General features: G+C 36.3%; 2 long non-coding RNA genes across 2 annotated transcripts; both read right to left on the bottom strand.

The window, feature by feature from the left end:
• Positions 1–5,347: 5,347 nt before the first annotated feature.
• On the bottom strand, positions 5,348–19,190 carry LOC118160951. Its single transcript, XR_004747773.1, has 3 exons — positions 18,801–19,190; positions 7,078–7,152; positions 5,348–5,922 (listed from the first exon to the last, which is right to left on the bottom strand). It is a non-coding gene; the product is annotated as an uncharacterized LOC118160951 (long non-coding RNA).
• Positions 17,528–18,113, bottom strand: LOC118160952. The gene is made up of 2 exons (XR_004747774.1): positions 18,008–18,113; positions 17,528–17,923 (listed from the first exon to the last, which is right to left on the bottom strand). It is a non-coding gene; the product is annotated as an uncharacterized LOC118160952 (long non-coding RNA).
• Positions 19,191–20,652: the final 1,462 nt, after the last annotated feature.

Here is a 20,652-nt window from a genome sequence, read left to right on the forward strand (position 1 = left end):
AAATCTTTAACAAGGGGCTATAAGCTTTTTCCACCCAAAAGGAAATTGATAACTACAATATATTTGAAAACCTTTGAAATATTATGAATGTTTTTCTCTCTAATGTTTCTCTCATTCACCTGTTTCAAGCATTGTGGCTGTATCATATCAGGTGAGACTGAGTGCACTTAGTGGGCTACCTGACACTTAGGACAGCTGAGTGTTTCATACCTGTCCTTCTCTACAAACAATCCACAAAATTTTAAAACAGAAAGAAAACCCGCTGCTGCCATTCAGCAAGAAGTCTATTACGAATCCCTAGGTGGCATGGAAAGCATTTAGACTCATTTCATTCACATGTCAGGTAAAGACTTTCATTTAGAAGTGAGATGAATGCTGAATAATGGATCTTTTGAATAATGTAATTAAGAATTCATTAAAGCAGCCCTTAAAATAAAATCTCCAAAATGCAATGCATGTATATTTTCCCCATCTAACGTACCAGAGAATCAAATGAATGAATAGAACATAATATAATACTGATGTTTACAAAGTTCTAACATTTAAATTAGGTGAACTCTTAGTATAATACCATATATAATTTTTAATGGCTTCTGAGTAGGAACAATTTGGATTCTTGAAAGAGATTGGTGTCCTTGTTAGGACTAAAATGAAAGTATCCAAACTAATGATAGTGTCTCTAAGTCTGGATTTTGCAATACACATTTACTTGAAAATCTTGACTCAACTGAAGTCTATTGAAACTTTCATACTTTGTTTCTTTCAACATTTATAAGACTAGTTTAAGAAAGCACGGATTAAAAAAAAAAAAAAAAAAAAAAAAAAAAGACTGATATGGTCTTGTAACCTAGCTTTCCAATCTCTAGAAAAGCTGAAACTGTTCTCTCCCGTGAAATGTCTTCCAAGGCTGTCTCTACAAGACACTTATCCCACCCAGTCACTGAGGACATCTTTAGCTTAACTTCATAGCAGACTGGACTATGCCAGAATGTGTTCTGAAGATGCAATTCAAACAGGCACTGAGTTATCCACCCAGCATCAATTGACGGACTGCCTAACTAGGAAAAAACAGTGATACTGGTGCTATGGGAGTATGTTCCCCGCTCCTGTCAGTAAGAAATCTGGGGCAAGAACTGCAAAGTGCAGGACCATCCTTGCTGAAGTTAGACTTCCTGCATCATCCTCCAACTGGTACATCAGGAGGACAACATTGAGAATTAGGATTTTGAAGTAAAGCCTTAGCTTTTTTTTCATGCTTAGCTTGAATTTGATGATGAACTTGGAGTATTAGAGGGTAAAGATTTGATCCAATTTGTGCAGGTGGATATGTGCAGAGGGACAGGGCTGGTTTCATGGGTCTTGACCTCTGGCATTCACAAGTAGGAGTGTCAAGGAAAAGATATATTTTTAAGGATTTAATGATGACAGAAACCCTTGATTATGCATAAGTGACTGAAATCAGACTGAAAGTTAAATGTCTGACTAAGAATCTAAGCACACAAGACATTTATGTCACTGTTGAATGGCTTAGACTACATGCCTAGCTTTTACACAGCCAGGGTTAGTTAAGATGAATTTCATTTAGGTTTTCTTCAAATGAGAAAAAAAAAAGAAAAAGAAAAAAAAAAGAAAAAAAAAAGGTAATGAGTGAGTTGAAAAAGTTGTTATGTTGACAGGAACAATAGTAAACCTAGAAAAAGAAATAGGAAGGATAAGTGCCTTGACTTCATTTAGGGTTATTTGTTAACTACTGCAAATGCCCTTCTGGTACTCATATCACTTTTTTGTTTTGTTTTGTTTTTGTTTGTTTCTTTGTTTGTTTTTTTGGGGTAGAAAATATAGCTTATAGAAAGCAGGGGTTGGTAAGTCAAGAATGTCTTAATTCTCCCGTTCTCTGTTATAGCTGTTTGGCACAACATTGGAGATCCTCAAGAATTCAAAGAACATTGCCCTGCATTTTAAGAGTGAAGTATTATGACTCATCAGATGTTTTCACCTGTTCTCAAGCCCAGTTTTGATCCTTTGTCTCTACTCTCTCACAATAAGAACACAATCACAATTCTACAGGCCTCAGACAACAGAGATGGTGGCAATCCCTTACCTTATCTCTTTTCTCCTTACAGAAACGTATGCAGAGATGCAGGAGCCAAATCCATTCTGCTATCAGTACTTGTAGTGAAGCTGAATGAAAAACCTCCCATTTCAGCAACCTCTGGCAATTTTATCTATCATGTTTCTCAGACTTGAAAAGCATGGTCTCAATAGAGAGGTCACCCAGGAAGCAGGATGGGAAAAAGAAAAAAACGGACTACATTTCAATAGCCCATGGCAGGAAACCTATTAAAGAGCCAAAATTGGTAAACAGAGATTTTATCACACTTGTTGCTAGACAGGGCTGAGAGGTTTCAAGTACACAAATCATTTTCTGTGCCTTTCAATAAATAAATAAATAAATAAATTTAAATCCCCCAAATAAAACTAACTTCAATTGACATTATTACTGGACAGCTTTACTTTACATGTGAATATGTGGCTTCCTAAATGTTTTTATAAAGCTCACTCAGTTGTTTGTGAAGAGATGGTTGTCATTCACAGGGTGCAGAACAATGAAAATCCTCAGCTGATGTGCTGGTACATGAAGCCTCTTGAACTTAACTTTCCTCCAGACCATTAAGTTATTCCATGTATCTGCTGACTGTGTTTAGCACTGACCCCCAAATTTAACATAATCTATTTTATCCACTTTGCAAGAGACTAGGAGTGCTCACAGAAATGACAATGACATCTCAGTTGATTAGTGAAAATTTCCAGCAGTCACTTTTAAAGTATTTTAACTCAGTGGCTTGCAATTATCAAACCATGTTCAGGTTTTCAGTCTGCACGGCCACTCACTGAACTTCTCTTTACCCCTACTTCTTTACTAATGGAGCAAGTTAGCATACTGTAATGCAAAATTCAGTATATTTCATAGATCATTTTATGAAGTTATTCTGAGATAAGTTAATACAGAGGCAGTGGAAGGTGTTCTTACTGCAGTGTCTCTTCTGGTGGGCAGAACAATCGTTCACTGAGAAATTTGAGGGGAGGATCAGAAGTGTCAGAAGGAAGGTAGACAGCTGCCAACACAACCACTTCCAAATTGCTCTTCTAAGTAAGACAAAGCAGGTCATTTCTTTAAATCATTCCTCTCACAGAGAAGTCTCTGCCATTGCTATATAAGAACCTTAAAGTTATTGCTTTGCTGTTTGGGAACTTACAGAGCCTTCAGCTCAGACCACATGGGTCTAATGGATGATTCTGCCCTGAAGGGGAGAGTCCGTAGTTTCATTAGGAACCTAGAAAAAAAGGCTGTATTCAATGGCAGTCCCCTGATGTCACTTGTAGTTAATCAATTGCCATATGTGCCAATCAGGGTAGGTTGAGCTACAGGCAACTCTTTTTATTTATGGCTAAGAGACTGGGAATAGCCTGTGCAGCTGGGAAGCCAAGCAGACCTAAGGATTTTCCACAAGCAGGCAGTCAAGGAGGCAATTTATTGAGGGAGATACCCCAGAGCAAGAAATTAAAAAATAATAATAATAATAATAAAATAAGGCAGTGATATGTTTTACATTACAGATTTTCTCTTGGTATGGGTATCAGCTTTTGAATATTTCAGTAACGTTACATCTCATCTCTCATCTACATATCCATTGAGAAGTGTTCAGCAGGAATTGCCCTTTGTTCTGCAACACAGAATTAAACTGACTTGCAACTCACTGCCATACTTAGGTCCTGAAAACTAAATATGCTTTGTGATGATTTTAGAATGGCCTAATCTTTACTCTTGTCAAACTAAACTGCAGGATTATCATATGAAACTTTTTCAAATGTCCAGGTTAATCACACATGACAATCAACCTTTTATTCTAACCAACAGGGACAATCTGTTTTATGCACTTTTGAGGGTAAAGGGGTTATTTAGCAGTTGAATTCTATGGTTTGTGACACTTGTTTTGAATTGCACATCATCTTGTCCTGGGAAACCACTAAAAATGAGAAGTGGTGCTGTCTCCTCCAGAGGCATCTACTTTTCCCTTCTTCTCCATGTGCATCTTTGTCTATGTTTATATATCATACCCATATAAAGATCTACTTCCTGTTTACTCATCTAGGCACTAGGAAGTATACAACACACTTGACATTGGCTCGATGTGGAGATACAGAATAAGTTAGAGCCAAAAGTTAATCTCCAGAAAGAGGCACTACCAGCCATTCATTCCAGCAGTCATAACAAGCAAACTGTCAATTGCAAATTTATAGGGTAAATATTGTTTGTATTTTAAACTGATTTTACTTTAGAAATATGTGTAACTGTTCCCAACATTAAATTAACAGGGTTCTGCATAGACAGCTAGTTTTCTATATACTAAAGGATGGATCTTTAATTTTTAGGTTATATTCACAGTTACTGTTAAGAAAATATTAAAATAATGGTGCGAACAGTTCCCCATGTTTCTAAAGTAAGAAGGACTGCTTTAGTTCCCTACTAGCCTAGATTCTTCTTCCACAGCTCTGTAGCCTACATTACAGGAGATTGCCTGGTTTGGCCAAGTCACAGCTTGAATGCTTCTGAAAAGAGACTGAGGACAGAAGATATATATATATGTAAATATATGCATTACTTGCTGTATACATATGTTTTAAAGAATAATCTGCACATTGTTTGACTAGCTGTTAGATTTCTATTTTTTCTTTATTTATATATATGCTATAAATAAATACTAATATATACTCAGCAAAGCAATGAAACCTACACCCATCTTTAAATTGTCTGTCCTGTGCAGGGTACTTCAACATTTTTACAGTTTAGAAATAATTGGCATTAGTGGAGCGTCCCATGCTACGGTCTATTTCATCTGCATAAATAGCGGTATACTTAAAGATTCAGACTAACACGTCACTTAAGTAAGAATGGCTATGTGAACATGTGAATAGTCCCATCATGAGAACAAATGATTTCAGCATTAGTGTCTCTGCAAGTGGTACCAGTTCATTTAGACAAGGATTCACATATCACAATATCACAACAGAGGTAGTTGAACTTCTACTAGATAATTAATACTTCTGTAAAAAATAAAATAAAATACGGACTACATTTAAGGCCATTTTGCTCTCATACAGAGAATATGCTTTTACATTGGGGAGGTTGGTCTATTGCAGCAAGGTCCTTGAAGAACAAATGAAGAAATTCTTGCTGTACTTTACAAGGTAAGTATTACCAAGGAGACAAAATGGTTTTCCTTGTACATTTCAGTCTTGTGTTAGGCTAAAAACCATAAGTCTCACAAAACACTGCAATTCCTCCTTTTTTTATTTATTTTTTTTTCCTCCCCATAACCTCATTTTCTACCCCTTCCTCATTTCTCACTTGTTGAAAGGAAAATACAAAAGAAATGTTCATATAGACAACCAGTAGGATGCCAGAAAAGGTCTTTTTCAGTCAGAAATGGTGTGGTGCCCTCTGGATAATCAATTGTCCCTGCAACACTTTAGGATTTTTCATGCACTGAGATGCAAACTGAGGATTTTTTTTTTTTTTTTTTCTTCCCTATCTAGTTTGTTAATACTGGGTAGGCAATTGGACAGTGGGGCCTCCTCATTCTTGGCACTATTTCAAATGCAACTTGAAATGCCCTGACAGCAGTTCTTCTTACAAAGTAATGTTAAGGTTGTGACACGGGCCAACAAAAGGCTGACACACTGTCGTTAGCTTACCCTGTTGTGCTTAGGTAATGGTGGAGCCTCAGATCTGTGTGTGATGTTAGCATTATATGTTCTTCAATAACAAGGCACCAGAGGATGAATTGAATTCAGAATGTCATCTTTAACTTTGAATTTCCAAGTTTAGGCTGGCTTCTTCCTTTAGAATAAGGACTGACTCTGCATTAATTATACAAAACCATTGATAGTAAATATATTAATTTCTCAGAGGTGGTTAGTATTTAAATGCAATATTTTCAAAAAAAAAAAAAAAGTTTCATAAAAGCACAGTACTAAAGTCACTGAAGTGTTCTTTTACATAGTTATCCTGAGGTATTAAAAATCCTGTCCATGAGCTGGCATCCACAATCACATTTCCCACCTGTCCAGCAGTGTTCAAAACTGGGATTTTGTTTGAAATACATTTCTGGTTTTAACTACCCAAAACCCCACTATAAATTGTTTCCCTTATGAATTTCATGGGACAGTTAATCCAGATCTGGAATTTTGGGGCTGTGTTTCAACACAGCCATGGTAATATAATAAAAATAATTAGATGGAGTAGAGCACAAGTAATACCCTCACATTTTTGTAAAATTGGCTAATATCAATCACTGTGTAAACCACTCCTGCCTGTTAATGCTTAGCAGTTTCCAGTGTCTATAAAAAGAGAACTCACATGTTTCTTTGTAATGCCAAAGAAAAATTGGCTCCTCAAAGATAACATATTCAGTATTTTTACACTCTCCGGTTACTTTAAATCAAAGTATTAACTGTGCTTCTCTTCTTACTTTCACTGTGTTAGTATGATAAGTTTCTTTCCCCCCCAACAAAATCTTTAACTCTGTTTTTTATGCACTTATATAAACATGCTAAAGAAATGCAATTTTGTAAGCTTTTAACTGAGCTGATTTCTTTGAGACTAGAATCATATATAGACTTAAATTTTCTGGATCGGGTAATTATAGTTAAACATAGCACACCCACATGTTGTTTTTCAAAAAGGGGAAGAATGCCATTCATTTCACTGCCTGGTCTTAGGTGATTTAATAGTCATTTGATGTCCTGTGTCTGGGAGGAAAAAGCTCAGATCTTTTAGAATCACTTTCCTGGAACCTTCTTTTCTTCTTGTGTTAATATTACATTATGTGAATGAAGTATAAGCTTTAATTCCTGTAGTAGGTACTCATTGTTCAGAAAGTTTGCAGGCAGAACAAGTGAAATTTGCTTTGTGAGCTCCCTGTGGGAACCAAATGGCAAGCTCTGTCTTCTCCATAAGAGGAAATAGCTGGCATGATATTATCCAGTGCCTGAGACAACAATTTTCATCCTTACCTTTTATCTCTTTACCCCTTCCTCAGAAATCTTGGCTAATATGTAGCAAGCATCTTTCATCTGTGACTCTTGATCCTAAAGCAGTTGAGAATAAATGCTGCTAAAAAGAGTTTAGCAGAGTATCCTGTAGGATTAGGTCCTTTAAGATAGGGTCACCCTGGAGGAGATGAGGGAATTTTCCTTCTCCCCAGGAGAGAAGAAGTTAGGTTGGAATTTGACAAATGTTGACATCTACATCTGTGCAAGTCCTCTTTGGCTGCCTTTATAGTCAGTGGAGAGAAACTGGCACTTCTGGGGTGCAATTAATGTCATCCTTAGGTAGAAGTCTAATATTACTCAGATGAATTCTGCCCTTCCATTGCCTGCTGGGACAAGTTCAGATTCATTCAGATCCTACTTGAAGTTAGAAGGATAACTTCCACCTTTAAATGTATATAGTCTATCCTAAAAACACTAGTGTAAGTAAGGACTTCTGAATTCATCAGAGATGAAAACTTTGCAAGAATTCTTATTCTACATGTAAATAAAATTGAGGTCACATAAATTAGAGCTTTTAACAGTACCAGTATTCATAAATATTGTCTCACATAACTTGCCACCCTCAGGTAACTGAGACAAAATCAGACATAGAAGCACTAGCTAATCAGAAACACAGGGGTTATTAATGTATATGGAGCATAGCACAGAGGTCTGGGGAAAAAGGCTTATTGGGAAAAAGAAAATTAAAGGAAAAAAAAAAAAAAGAAATATGGTCTCCATCATATTCATAGTTTTTTATAATAATCTCTGTTGTAGCATAGAGTCTGGCTTGTTTGTTTTAGAAATAACCCCCTTTTTTGTGCATAAGAAAATATATTAAGTATTCTAAAACTGATTCTTTTTCTTCTCTGTGTAGTGGAGAGTCAGGGGTCAAATTCTCAACTGCTGTAATCCCCCACTGGAGTTATTCTCATTCATTATTGAAATGGGCTTGATCCTGGGCTCATGTAAACTGGCATAGCAGTAGTGAAGTCAGTGGAAATGTGTCTTTTTTTTTTTTTTTTTTTTTTTTTTTTTTTTAATAGATGAAAACCTGGTGCTTGAAATGCAGTGATTTTAACTAAGCTGAATGCTCCAGGCCCAATTATTTTTAGTATTTAGCAATGTCTGGCTTTTCCTTTACTAATCTATTTTACCACCATTCAGTGTACCTAAAAAGAAAAATCCCTGCAGTAGTGTTATATTAGCGAGTGGCAAAAACCAACCAACCAACCAACCAAAAAAAAACCAGCCTCACTGCTTGGTTTCACTCTTTGCTCCAAATTATTTATACACTACTCTGAGGATGATATTTTGCCATACAAAACACCTCCTTTGTTTGGTAACAACAGCAGATTCCATGATTCCATGACAACATTTTTTTTTTTTTTTGGTCCTTTTTAACAGTAAAAGGCACTATGGTGTGCAGAGCATCCCAGTGGAATAATGCACTGGTGCAAAGGAGCACTAAATCAAATGATAAATTGAGTGTAACATCGATTATGTTAGCTATGCATAGAAATATATACATTTGATGGTCATTATAACACATGAATGTTCAAGACGAAAAGAGAAAAATACATTTCAAGTTCTGCATATCTGAAAAACTGACAATGATCTGTAATTTGCGTCTAGCATTAAATTCTATAAATCTGCTGGTGTTTTCAGCATTGAAAGCCTGATTCTAAATGGAAAGGTCATTATCATTATTAAGTTTTATAAGAAAATCAGTACGTGTACTAGTATCTATTTAATAACTGAGACATCATGAATGTCAGACTTAACACACTTTGCTGGGTGCTAATAACTCTTTAAGTGTACCCTTGACTCGAGTCGAAGACAGTATTGAAATTTTTATATTATCTGAACTGCCTGGTAGCATTTAAAAGTACTTCCATAATAGCCAGGTAAAAATATAGTGACTTTACACAACTTTACCTAATTTTGCTCCTGTTTTAAAGGTTAAGCTAAACTCCTTGCAGCCCCCTTGCATAAGAACTGGATGTGCAGGCAGCTGAGTCACAATGGACCTGTCCTACTTAACTATTCCCTCAATTTTATTGGAGTATATTGTGCTTCCTGAAAAAAAGTATGTGTCAGTAATGACAACAAAATGAAGCCTTTTGTACCCAAAATAAATGCCTGGCAAAACAATATTTGCATCAGTGTCAAAATTGCTTTTTGAAATGTCTTGGTGGAATGGTGCTGTCTCAATATAAAATATGTATTTATTCAGCATTTTCTAAACTTTTGTAATTCCCACATTATATTATCTCTAATTCAAGTCCAGTGATAAATTGATGCAGCTTGTTTCTTTTTCTATTATATGTTTAAATTAAAAATTGGAAGATGTAGTTTCTTTTTATGAGTTTTGTAGGGGTCTTTTAGTATTCTGTCCCTAGGTGAGTTTCTTACTTGATGTGAAGTCCTCATAAGAGGTGCTAGTGCACTTGATTAATTCATAAATGGTGTTGAGGGATGCATATGTGCGCAACTCTTGTTAAATCACAGAAGTCTGATATTTCTCTGTAGGATGTATTGCAAATTGTGTCACCCATACTATGGACCCAATCTCATACAATACTCCAAGTCCCAAATTTTCCAAGCATTCTCATCTATGCAACTTCCTTTTCCTGTGGTAAACATTAACCTTGGCTACATCTATATTGGTTCTGAAGCAAAATAAACAGACAAACAGAGTATACAGTTGGCTGAAAAAATAAGATTAATAAAAGCACATAACTAGCCAAAAATATCAGATAGTTTCATATCACTTTGGGATCGGAGGCTGGGTAGTTATAATTGTCTGTGAAGGTTGCAATAGTGTTTCCTAACTGGTAAAATGTAAATCTACTAGAAGAATCAGCAGTGAGTACAAATCCAGAACTTTCTTCCAACTAGTAGGACTGGACAGGTAGTGTTGTTTTAATGAAGACAGGAGCATCAGTCGCTTAGCAACATCAGTTGTGTATTCACCTACAGTTAAGAAACTGCTTTAAGAGTTTCCTTTGGGGAAGGGAACAGAAATGGGTGAAACCATTGCCATAATACAGATCCCTGAAAGCCAGACTGCTGTTGTCTACATACTGCAATATGAAACTGGACCTCATGCATTTCTGTGCAAATAAGATGACAATTGTTAACTAACTGTTTTGCTAAATACGCGTCCTTTTGAAAGATGTAATTTGTTCCACTTAATTTGTTAGTATTAATACCACAGAAGGAGCTTTGGTGCAAAGGAATAAAAACAAATGGATATTGTTTTTCCTCTAAGTATGTGGGCCTTCAAATTTCATTTAATTCAGAAACCAACAGAAAATATCTGACTCTGTAACTTTGTGCCCAAAGATTTTTACCTCAGAGAAGGATATCTGAGGTTCTCACTCTTCATCTGCACAGTAAGTCCACTTAATGTAATTTATGTTTTATTTTTTATTTTTTTGGTGGTGGGAGTGGGGGAGGAGGGAATACATAAATCATCCTTAAGGAGCAAAAAAGAAAGAGGAGTTTCTGTGATGATTACTAGTTTATATTATGCATTTTATTTTCTGGCTATTCACTTCTCTTGATGTTATTACAGGACAGAGAATTCAAGAAAATATGGCAGCACCCCAGTGGTATTTAAATGAAAGACAGAAGCTTAGCTTGGTCAAGACTTCAAGTCCTTATGTACCAAGGGGTAAGACTACCTTGGAATTATATTTCCACATTACACCATTTCTCTCTCTCTCTTTTGTGCTTAAAATGTTTGAGTTTGAACATGGATTTAATCTGTGCTGATTTTCTTTTCCTGGTCTAAATATGGGCAGAAGCTTGGTTGTAAATTGCAGTGAAAAAATAAAAATAATTAAAAAAATGTTATCACTAAAAAACAAACAACAACATCAACAAAAAAACAACCCCGCTTTAACCAACCCTGCATTAGATACTTTACCTCAAAGATGTAATATATAAGCAAGATGATCAGGTAATTTATTAGTAAAAAAATAAAAAAAATAAAAAAAAAAATGATAAATGGAATTGAAATAGTTCCAGCTTCTTGTGTCTTGTGTCAGAAAATGTGAAAGCTGGCTAAATTGTAGAGGCTACATTCAGGTGAAGTCTAAAGGATGGGCCTAACTTTGAGCTCATGAACAGCTGCATTCACTCAGGTGAGACTGCTCAATTGCTCAGAGACACGTGTGTGAATAAGGTAGTTCACCAAATCAAGGCCATTGTGCAAGAAGAATGCAGTGTCAGTGTATAACAACCATGCTCCCCAGGAAGGAACTTTTTTATGTGAAAAAGAAGTGTTACTACAGAGGCTGCCTATGATAGGGCTGTGCTGTGTTCTTTGTTTCAACCCACTAGGGTGCTGTCTTTTCCCATATTATTATTATTGCATGCTCTGCAGTAATTTAACATCTCAGAAAGGTAATAGTTCTCCTTAAATTGTAGCCTGCATACCATTACTGTTAGTTGCAGTAGAGTGCAAAGTCTATTTGCACACTATACATCCTACATTTTTATTTTTATTTTTTATTTTTTCTTTGCAAATCAAAGAGCATCGGTGGAAAATAGTTTATGCCCAATGTCTCAGAAGTACTGGATCAAGTTCAGCCTCTGAGGTATGCAAAAAAAAATCTCTTTGCAATTGTTGGGTGATTCTTCTGCTTATATCAGTAATGAGGTACCAAATATAGTCTATTGCATAATAGCACCATAGATTCAAAGAGGTAGAGCACAGTCCCTATTGCATCTGCTTTGTGCTACCTCAATAGTATAAAGAAACTTAAAGATCCTTTGTGTAAAAGTACATACAATGAAGTGTATCTGGTACAACACTGACAGTTTTATACCCCCATCAGAAAATAGAGTTTAATAGGGGAAATGGGCAAAGATACTATTTTACAGCCTTACAGCTACCATAGTACAGTTCAGTTGTAAGGGCATGTGTGGAAAGCTATATTATGGACTCCCAAAGGGAGCTTACAGCTAGCTGCTTTTCACACAGTAGCCAGATCACTCGGCCTGTGATTTGAGGGGGCTCCAGTTGTACATGTCCAGACAGTGCAGCAGGGGCTGTGTGCCCTGATACTTGCTTTGGTTCCTCTGCTAATACCATCTGACAAGATGCCCTGGGGGTGCCTGCTGGGATGTTGGATATTGCCGCACTCTTGAATGGTCAAGCTTCAGTTTTACGAGTCGCCAGATGGATGGAAGATTAAGCCAAACGCAACAAGACCTGCACTTAGCAAAGTTAAAAGGAGCTGACATCCTGTTTAACTGCTTTCACAGAGGTCCAACAGAGAAATGAACACAAATTAGGAACTTCTAGGACAAAAATGAAACTATGGTCTCTATACTGACAGAATCGGGCTGTGATCCTGCTCTAAATTTCCATGAAAACCAGAAAGTGTAGAAGTGTAATACTGAATTATTATTTGCATTACAGGACAGGCCTGGCATGAATCAAGACTGATGGACAAGAGAAGGCTTCAATGACTGCTCAGATCAGTTGCCCTGGTGCTTTAATCTGGGATCAGCACATGAAGAGCTGTACTTAAATATGAGCTATGTTTTTGTAGAGCTCTAGAATTTACTGTGTGGTCTATATGCCACTGGCAGAAACAAACAAACAAACAAACAAAAAAAAAACACCTGAGTTTCAGTGGTCTTCCAGACATGGCCGCAGCCTATATTCCAGAGTAATTTGTCAGCTGTATACTGAACATCTTAACATACTCCTGAGATGTTCCTGAAATAAAAGCCACACCATAACTTTTATGGTGAATTATGCTGCCATAGCTAAACTTCCAGTACTTGTAGTTAGGGTGCATTCAGGTTATTAATTTAGTGTGTTGTGAAGGGTAAGGTTGTTATGCACTGGGGATATTGTTCGTACATTCAGAGCAGTTTCCCTCCTAGTGGAACCAAAGCAGAAACAATGCATGGGGGCAGTCCTCTAATATGACCCACTGTAATGTTCATACAAAATTTTTCTGCATTTAACTCTGTACATGCAGTGTGTGCCTGGGACAGGTAAATGGCCTGATTGTCATTGCCAGTAAAGGTATTATGTGGTCTCAGGGTCCTAGGGCCAGAATACATCTTGCTAAATCAACACCTAGAACTTTACTCTCTGCACCACACCACATGGCAATATGGCAGTATGTCCATAAAGCTATTTCAAGGTACTCTGCACTTCAGCTTGCAGTGTGATTGAGTATGGGAACGGACTGGTAGTTACTGTCTCTAATCATTGCTGTTATATCACCTCTGCATCCAATAAACAAGCTCTTCCTCTTGGGAGAAGATATTCCTTTCCAGCAATTCTTTCCTACACTGCCAGGCTAGACAAACTTCCTGGTGATGAAGGATGCCTACCTTTGTTCATTCTCACTAGCTAGTCCCTAATGATTAAGATATGGTGATTTAGTCTCAAATGCCATTAATGTTTTATATGTGACAGAACAAGACAATGTGGCAATGTTAAAATTAGCAAATAGTGTGGAGCAAAAGGACCAGATCTCCAGAATAAAACCAGCTGTTTCTGAGGTATTCTTCACCATAGACACTTTTTTTTTATTATTATTTTTTTTTCACTTCCGATTATTTCTTGTTTGATCCCAAGGGTTGAATGCTCATTTGTGGCTGGAGAACATTAGGTATGCTTCTGGATATGTCTTGGGGTACTGTGTAAAGTTATAGTCTTTGAATGTACCTCACAGACATGGTGGTAACTAGATTTTTTTCTCTATCTAATCACTAATCTCAAAATTTTGCTCTTCTGAGACAATATCTCCAGTTATCTCAGATCATGTGTTTTGACAATACAAATAACTGGAAAAATAAAACTGAGGGAGTGAACGTTAAGCCAAATATTTAAAGAATAATGCAACTTTCCACATGCATTTTCCTCTCCCACCAAACATTCCCTATTTTAGCTAGTTTTTGGCAAATCTCAGTTATCAGTACTGTATTACAGAAAATTTAATCCTGTGTGAGTGATCCATCTCAAAATGCACATTGTTTTTCCACAAATAGCGGAAATAGGAATGTCCATATATCTCTGTGTCTCGGAGCATAACCCTTTGGTCTCTTACAGAATAAGATTAATTAGATAACCTTTGAATTTGTCCAGGAGAGCATTTTATTCTGAGGATGAAGCAAGAGAGACAAAAATGTAACAGGAAAATTCTTGGCTCTCCTAAAGTCAATGGGAGCTTTCAGAGGAGCCAGGACTTCATCCTGTATGTTTTGTTTTTCTTCAGATGTCAGTTACCTGCATACAACATAAATACGATGTGGTCAGAGAAGTGTACAGTGAATGGTTGAAACAGTTAACAAAATCAATAAATGTGGGGAAAGTAGATGAAAACATAAACCAGACTGAGATATTTTTTCCAGACCAAGATTTTTAAGTCTTCTGTATTTTGTCATTTGTTAAACCACAAATAGTTATAAACAGAGCTGCAGTTCAGAGAGTCTTTGTTTCTAACATAAACAAGGTATAGGGCATAGCTCTGTATGTCAGCCAAACATGACTATAAGTTACAAAAATGATATATATGTATAAAAGAAGTGTCAGACCCTAATTGAAAAATTATATCTGGACATGAATAAATATAAGTAACTCACTTAACTCCAGAAATGCAGTAAGTATTTAACAGAAAATAACCGATATTAACACATGTATTATTATTATTATTATTTTCCTGTGAAAATAATTTAATTCAATATACTAAAACTCAGAAACTGAGGAAGTTTGCATCATTAAAGTATCAATATGCATACTGAAGTTTGCCTGTCCTTGTTGAGAAACCTTATACTTATAAAACATACTGAACATACACGAGTTTTTTAGACCTAGGAGCAGAATAGCATACTACAGGAAATTTGATTAAATAGACAGCATTTTTTTTAATTTTTATTTTTTAACAGACATGGTTTGCACAGTCATTAATAGCCATGACATTTTTCACTTAAAATTAACACAATTCTTACCAACCAGGTCAAACTATAAAACCTGAAACCTGTAAAGAACCCACTTAAATACTGATCTTTTCACTTAATTCACTTCTTCCTAAGGTAACATTTTCTGATCATGAACACCGATTTTCAAGTTGTGATTTTAAATTCTTTTACAGTTTTATATTTAGTTCTAAAAAGCAAGCAAGCCCTTGGATAGCCACACTGGCCCACAGGCGTGTCAGTGGTGCAAGCTGTTCTGCTGCATAGTGGGTCACGGCAGAGTCACTGCCATAAACACCGTAGCAAACTTCCAAAGCCTGCAGAGGTCAGTATAGCGACATCAACAAGAAATTATATCGCTTTTCTGAATAGATTAGCAGCCACAAATATTCATTGTTAAAATGCAAAAGTGATGTATCGTTCTGGCCATTACTGTAATGGTGGGATTACTATGGCATGGGATGAATTTTTCCTGCAAATATCCTATACTGTTGCATATGCTAAAAGTTTTAAGGACTTATTTTTGCATTTGCATTTGTTGATTACAAAGGGTTAAATGTATTTTCCTGGAGAGCATTTGAGCAAAGTTGTTGGGTGGGCATTATGGAAAACTTCAGCTCGCTTTTCAGAAGCTGTCTTTTCTGTGTTGCCCTGTCAATGACCTCCACTGTGACATTGAAGGAATACCCTCCGTGTGGGTGAGAAGTAATTTGCTTCAATAGCTCTTCTGCCCCAGACATGTATAAAAAAGAGACTGTAAACATATACCCTTCGTTTGCTTTGGCGCTGACTGAGCTGACACCATCAAAGTCATTTAGAGCAGAACTTTTAGACATTTGTGACAAACTAGACCAGGACGAATGATCCAAACAGTAAATGCAAGACTCTGAACTCAGTGCAATGAAATCTCTGGGAATGAAAGGAAATGACAGATAAATAGTGCTAATCAGACCCTTGAACACTACCATATTAATTGTATTTACCCTATTGGCCAGCTTTTCATGACCTGTCTGCTCATGGCACTAAAAAGTGGTTGCCTTAGTGTTTCACTGCACATTTTCAACTGTGCATTAAAGAATAAGTAGATGTTCAGACATGACCTTGGGGCCCACAGAGAAAGATTTTGAGAGGCACAAATAGGGATTAGACCTATGTGATTTGCTTCCTTCAAAGCACTCCACTTAGATAGGCAAAAGTGAGTACACAGTACCCACACCATTAGATTTTGTCCCCGTCTCCCTTCTCCCCTCTCTCCTCCTCCCCCCCCCCCCCCCAAAAAAAAACAAAAACAAAAAACTGTTTATAAATAAAATAATTTACTTTCAGAAATCTGAAAAAGTTCAAGGTCAGCTTTTTCCCCCATCAATAGGCAGTGTGCATTCCTGTCTCAGCTGCCCACCATAACATTACTTTGTAAAGCTGACATTAAGGTGTTGAAATGGTTCTGTATTCAGGCTATAAACAATTTTTCACTCCCTATAGGCTTTCATATAATGCAAGTCTTCATGTATTTACACCTTTGCAGTTTCTCAAAGGAAAATCTGGATTGCTTAAAACTGATTAGTAAAAACATCTGAAACAGAAAGACAATCCTGATTGTGAGTGATAGATCAGACACTGCTACTTGTATTTATGTATCTCTACTTGAACTTGATATTGCACACAGATCTATGGCAGTAGGAGGATTACATTTGAGCTTTCTTGGCCTTAAGAGACCTATTCTTCCCTTAATTTCTGAAATGCACATGCATATATCTATGGAATATATACAATTACATAGAAATTACATAGTGTTGATGTCTGGCATAAGTCCAAGCTTGCAAAGTAAAATGATAAATGATGACACACACCTAACTCCACTTAGTGTCTCTGCACATCTAAGTTGTTGTACTAGTAAAGATTCACGAAATTAGTAGTGCTAATACATATTAGTTGCCTTCAGGTTTTAGTTATACCTTTCTGCTACATGACAATGCTGTAGGTTCAGGTATCCAAAGTGTCAGTAAGATTTAATGCAGCCTCATCAACTCCCAATCAAAAACTATCCCTGAGAAGCTGATAAGAGCCAGTTGTAAGAAATTTAATGGGTGGGAGGGAGGTCACAGAGAAAAAGTTTAAACGTATATTAAATCCCAACTTCTACTGAAATGGCTTGTTGCCCGTAGCAGCACTAGCACGACACTGAATCAAGTACCTGCTTCATGCAGTTCCCGCAAAACCAAATCTACAGGTTTCTTCCTTTCCCATGCTCATAATTATCTTTCTGAGAAAGACAAAAAAATGCAGCTCACAACCTGCCTCCTTATATTGTATTGACATGGAGAGTTTTCCCCGTAATCCATATATTTTTTACAGTGTTGTATTTTGCTGCTGAAAAGAAGGGACAAGAACGTGTGAACTATGAGTTAATACTTTTAAACAAAACAAACAAAAGATTTACACATAAGTTAACATATTGAAAGAGTAGAGGAAGCTTAAATAGACCAATTAATAGAATTTTTTATTTTCAAAGATCATGTGACTGTGCTGAAGTATTAACTTTCCTAAAATATTCACAAACTAGTTTTCTCTTTGACATTCCGTTCATACAAGGTAGATCTCAGACAAGCCAAAGCAAAAGCATAGATAAGAGAATTTTGGTGTGAACATGGTATAAAGTCCAGTGATTTGAAATTTCCACAAATAAGACAGCTAAAGGTGAACAGCTGGTAATATAGATGTTAACCTCACAACCTTGTTTCTTATTCACTTATTTCTGCCTGTGCAGTATGGCTGCAGAGTGGAGATGAAGGAGATGATTTGAGCAGAAGTGCTTTGTCCTCACTTTGCACAGACATGCTTGATTGCTCCTGGTTCTAATTAATTAAACTTGGTCCTGTAAAACAAATGAGACTTCAAACGTTTCTGATTTTGGAAGGTTTGGAATAACTGTGTAAGAGAACATTAAAACCTCATTTACCTTTTCGTCATCATCACTGTATTTCTCACACCATTGGTGGTGTACACCAAACAAGAAAGAACTCATAATACCTGTCAGAACTTGTTGTCTGGGTCCTTTCCATTCCCTAAACATTAACAATAATAGTGTAATTTTTAAATTAATCTTTCAGCTCTCTCTTACCTCTCCTCTGAAGCTCAGGATTAATGGGCGGGGAAAAGAATCCTCTAGAAAACCTACAACTCCATGAGGGCATCTTTATTTCATTTAGAGCAAAGTATATTTACTGAGCCAACACTGGAAGTGTTGGTAATCCAAGGCTGGGACAAGTGTGCTCAAATATTTTCAAGAAATATTAGATCCACCATGTCAGTGGCTGCCTACTAATTTCGGTAGTGCAAAATACCACACTGAGTCTGTCCTCACGGAGTCTGTAGCAGAAATCCCATTGGCTTCAGAAGAAGCAGGATAAGACCAGAGCACACTTTCTCCAGTTCCCTGGAAAGATCTTTGGCAGAAGGCAAATAAACCCAGCCTCGGCATACAGTCTTACTTCTTCCTCATACTTGCCAAAATAATTTCCCCTTCACACCACTCCCCACTTTTAAGAGAATGGTGAGAAGCTGCCAACAAAACAATGTAACAAAAACAACCAATGGAGGCAATGGGTGCTGTAAATATAACCAATAGTCAAATATATTCAGTATTTCTCAGGCTCTACCCCCCCCAAAAAAAATATATATATATAAAAAAATAGAAAAGAAAGTTCATCCCCACAGACATTTGGCTAACTAGAGCTCTTAAAATCAACTACTTGCACAGTGGGTACATGCAGCTATATGTGTAGCATCCTGGGCCACACAGCAGAAATCATCGTAGTCTATATATAATAAAAAAGGTATAAATTTACTTCTTGCACTATGCAAAAATATCCTCATTATATATAATTAGAAAACTTATTTTCCCCCTGCTGCCCTAATTTGTTTTTTTCTCTTCAGTTTTAAAATTCTCCATTGGCTTTAATTAGCTTCTCTCTGAAATCACCAACCAGGTGAAATTAGAGCACATTTTAAGTTTAAAAAATGTAGTTGGATTTTTTCATTTTTTTTTTTAATTATTATTATTTTTATTTTTATTTTTTCCTGAGCTTTATTCCCTGAGGCCAAATCCTCCTTGTTCTTACTCATGAGAGTAGTGCAGTGCACTTCAGTGAAGAAGCTTTCCAGAGGAAGGCAGGTTTTGGCCCTAGTGGGATGTACCAAAGCTTTACTAAATATAGATGTAAGATATATGAAACAAATCCTCACTGAAGGATATCAGCAGTGTTCCTCCTAAGTCAATGAAGCTAATGCATTTACAGCAACAGAAGATTTTTCCATGTGTTTTCAGATTTCACAAGTCTTCACCAAATATTTATCACTTGTGAAATGCTGTACTTTTTGCTAACAACATTTCTATTATTTCATTTAAATGCTCATCATTATACAATCAATACCAGCGATTCAGTCTCTGCTACTATGACAGGAGAAAATTTTGCCTAAGATAAATCATTTGTGTGGTCTATATGACATAACATATCCTTAAATGTCTCATTGTTAATTAAGAAACTAAGAAACAAGCCATTTAAGAAATATGATAAAATATATAATTAGCTGCAAAATAATACAGCGCTGAGCTTTAAAATGTTCTACTGGAGCTCTGGAGTCAGAGACAGTCATGTCCTTGTGATATTTCAGTGACAATTTCTATTTTAAGTGTCAAAAACAACTCTGCTATCTGGAGCAAGTAGTGTAGTATTCTCTCCTTTTAATATTCTAATCGTGAGGTGTAAAGTGAAATGGTTGCACAGTGTAATGGTGGTAAAGAAGCTGAGTGTCAATGAGACGGGAAAGGTGACAGACACGGAATGAGTCCCCAAGGTGCTCTCCAAGTGCATTGGATAAAGATTCCCCTGGGAAATTTTTCTCATTAGTTCTCAGACACAGTTCAGTAATTCAATAGCACCAGGTTACCATTAGTCACAAGACCAAAATATGTTACTTTCCATGCTTTAGCTCCTTGATTTGTATATGTCATTTTATGAGAAAAAAATATGAAATTGTCTATCATTCAAAGTAAGTTCACGTTGTTTACATACCTGAGTATGATCCATGACAAGACTCTGACAATACTATTACCAGACCATACAAATTAAACAGAAACAGACACTTTTTTGATATTTGAAATTGCATTAATGAATGATTGCATTGTACATACACAAGAGAGACATTACAGATTGATTTTCTACATTAGTACCTGAAAAATTAATTATAGTTTGAGAAGCAATCCTAGAATTATCAACAAGTAAAAAGTCAAAAAAGCTGGATTGTTTCTGTGGATATTGTGAGGTTAAAATAATTTCTCTGTGTTTAAAGATGAAATGTGTATGTATTCAGTTAATATGATAGAGAAAAGTAGCTAAAACTTTGATGGTTAGCTAATTTTATGTGTAATTACTCTGTGAAAATGTTAAACTGAATAGGTTATTCTCAACATTTTTTTTTTCTATGCAATAAAAATGTACTTACTTCTATGCTATCAAAGTTAACTGCGCTCCCACTCAGCACTCGAAGGGATAATGGCTGGAGGTGTTGTCTCTCTCATTACCCACCAGGGTGGAAAGAAAG

Source organism: Oxyura jamaicensis, chromosome 1 (genome assembly GCF_011077185.1).
Source record: "Oxyura jamaicensis isolate SHBP4307 breed ruddy duck chromosome 1, BPBGC_Ojam_1.0, whole genome shotgun sequence".
In the NCBI taxonomy this organism is placed as follows: Eukaryota; Metazoa; Chordata; class Aves; order Anseriformes; family Anatidae; genus Oxyura; species Oxyura jamaicensis.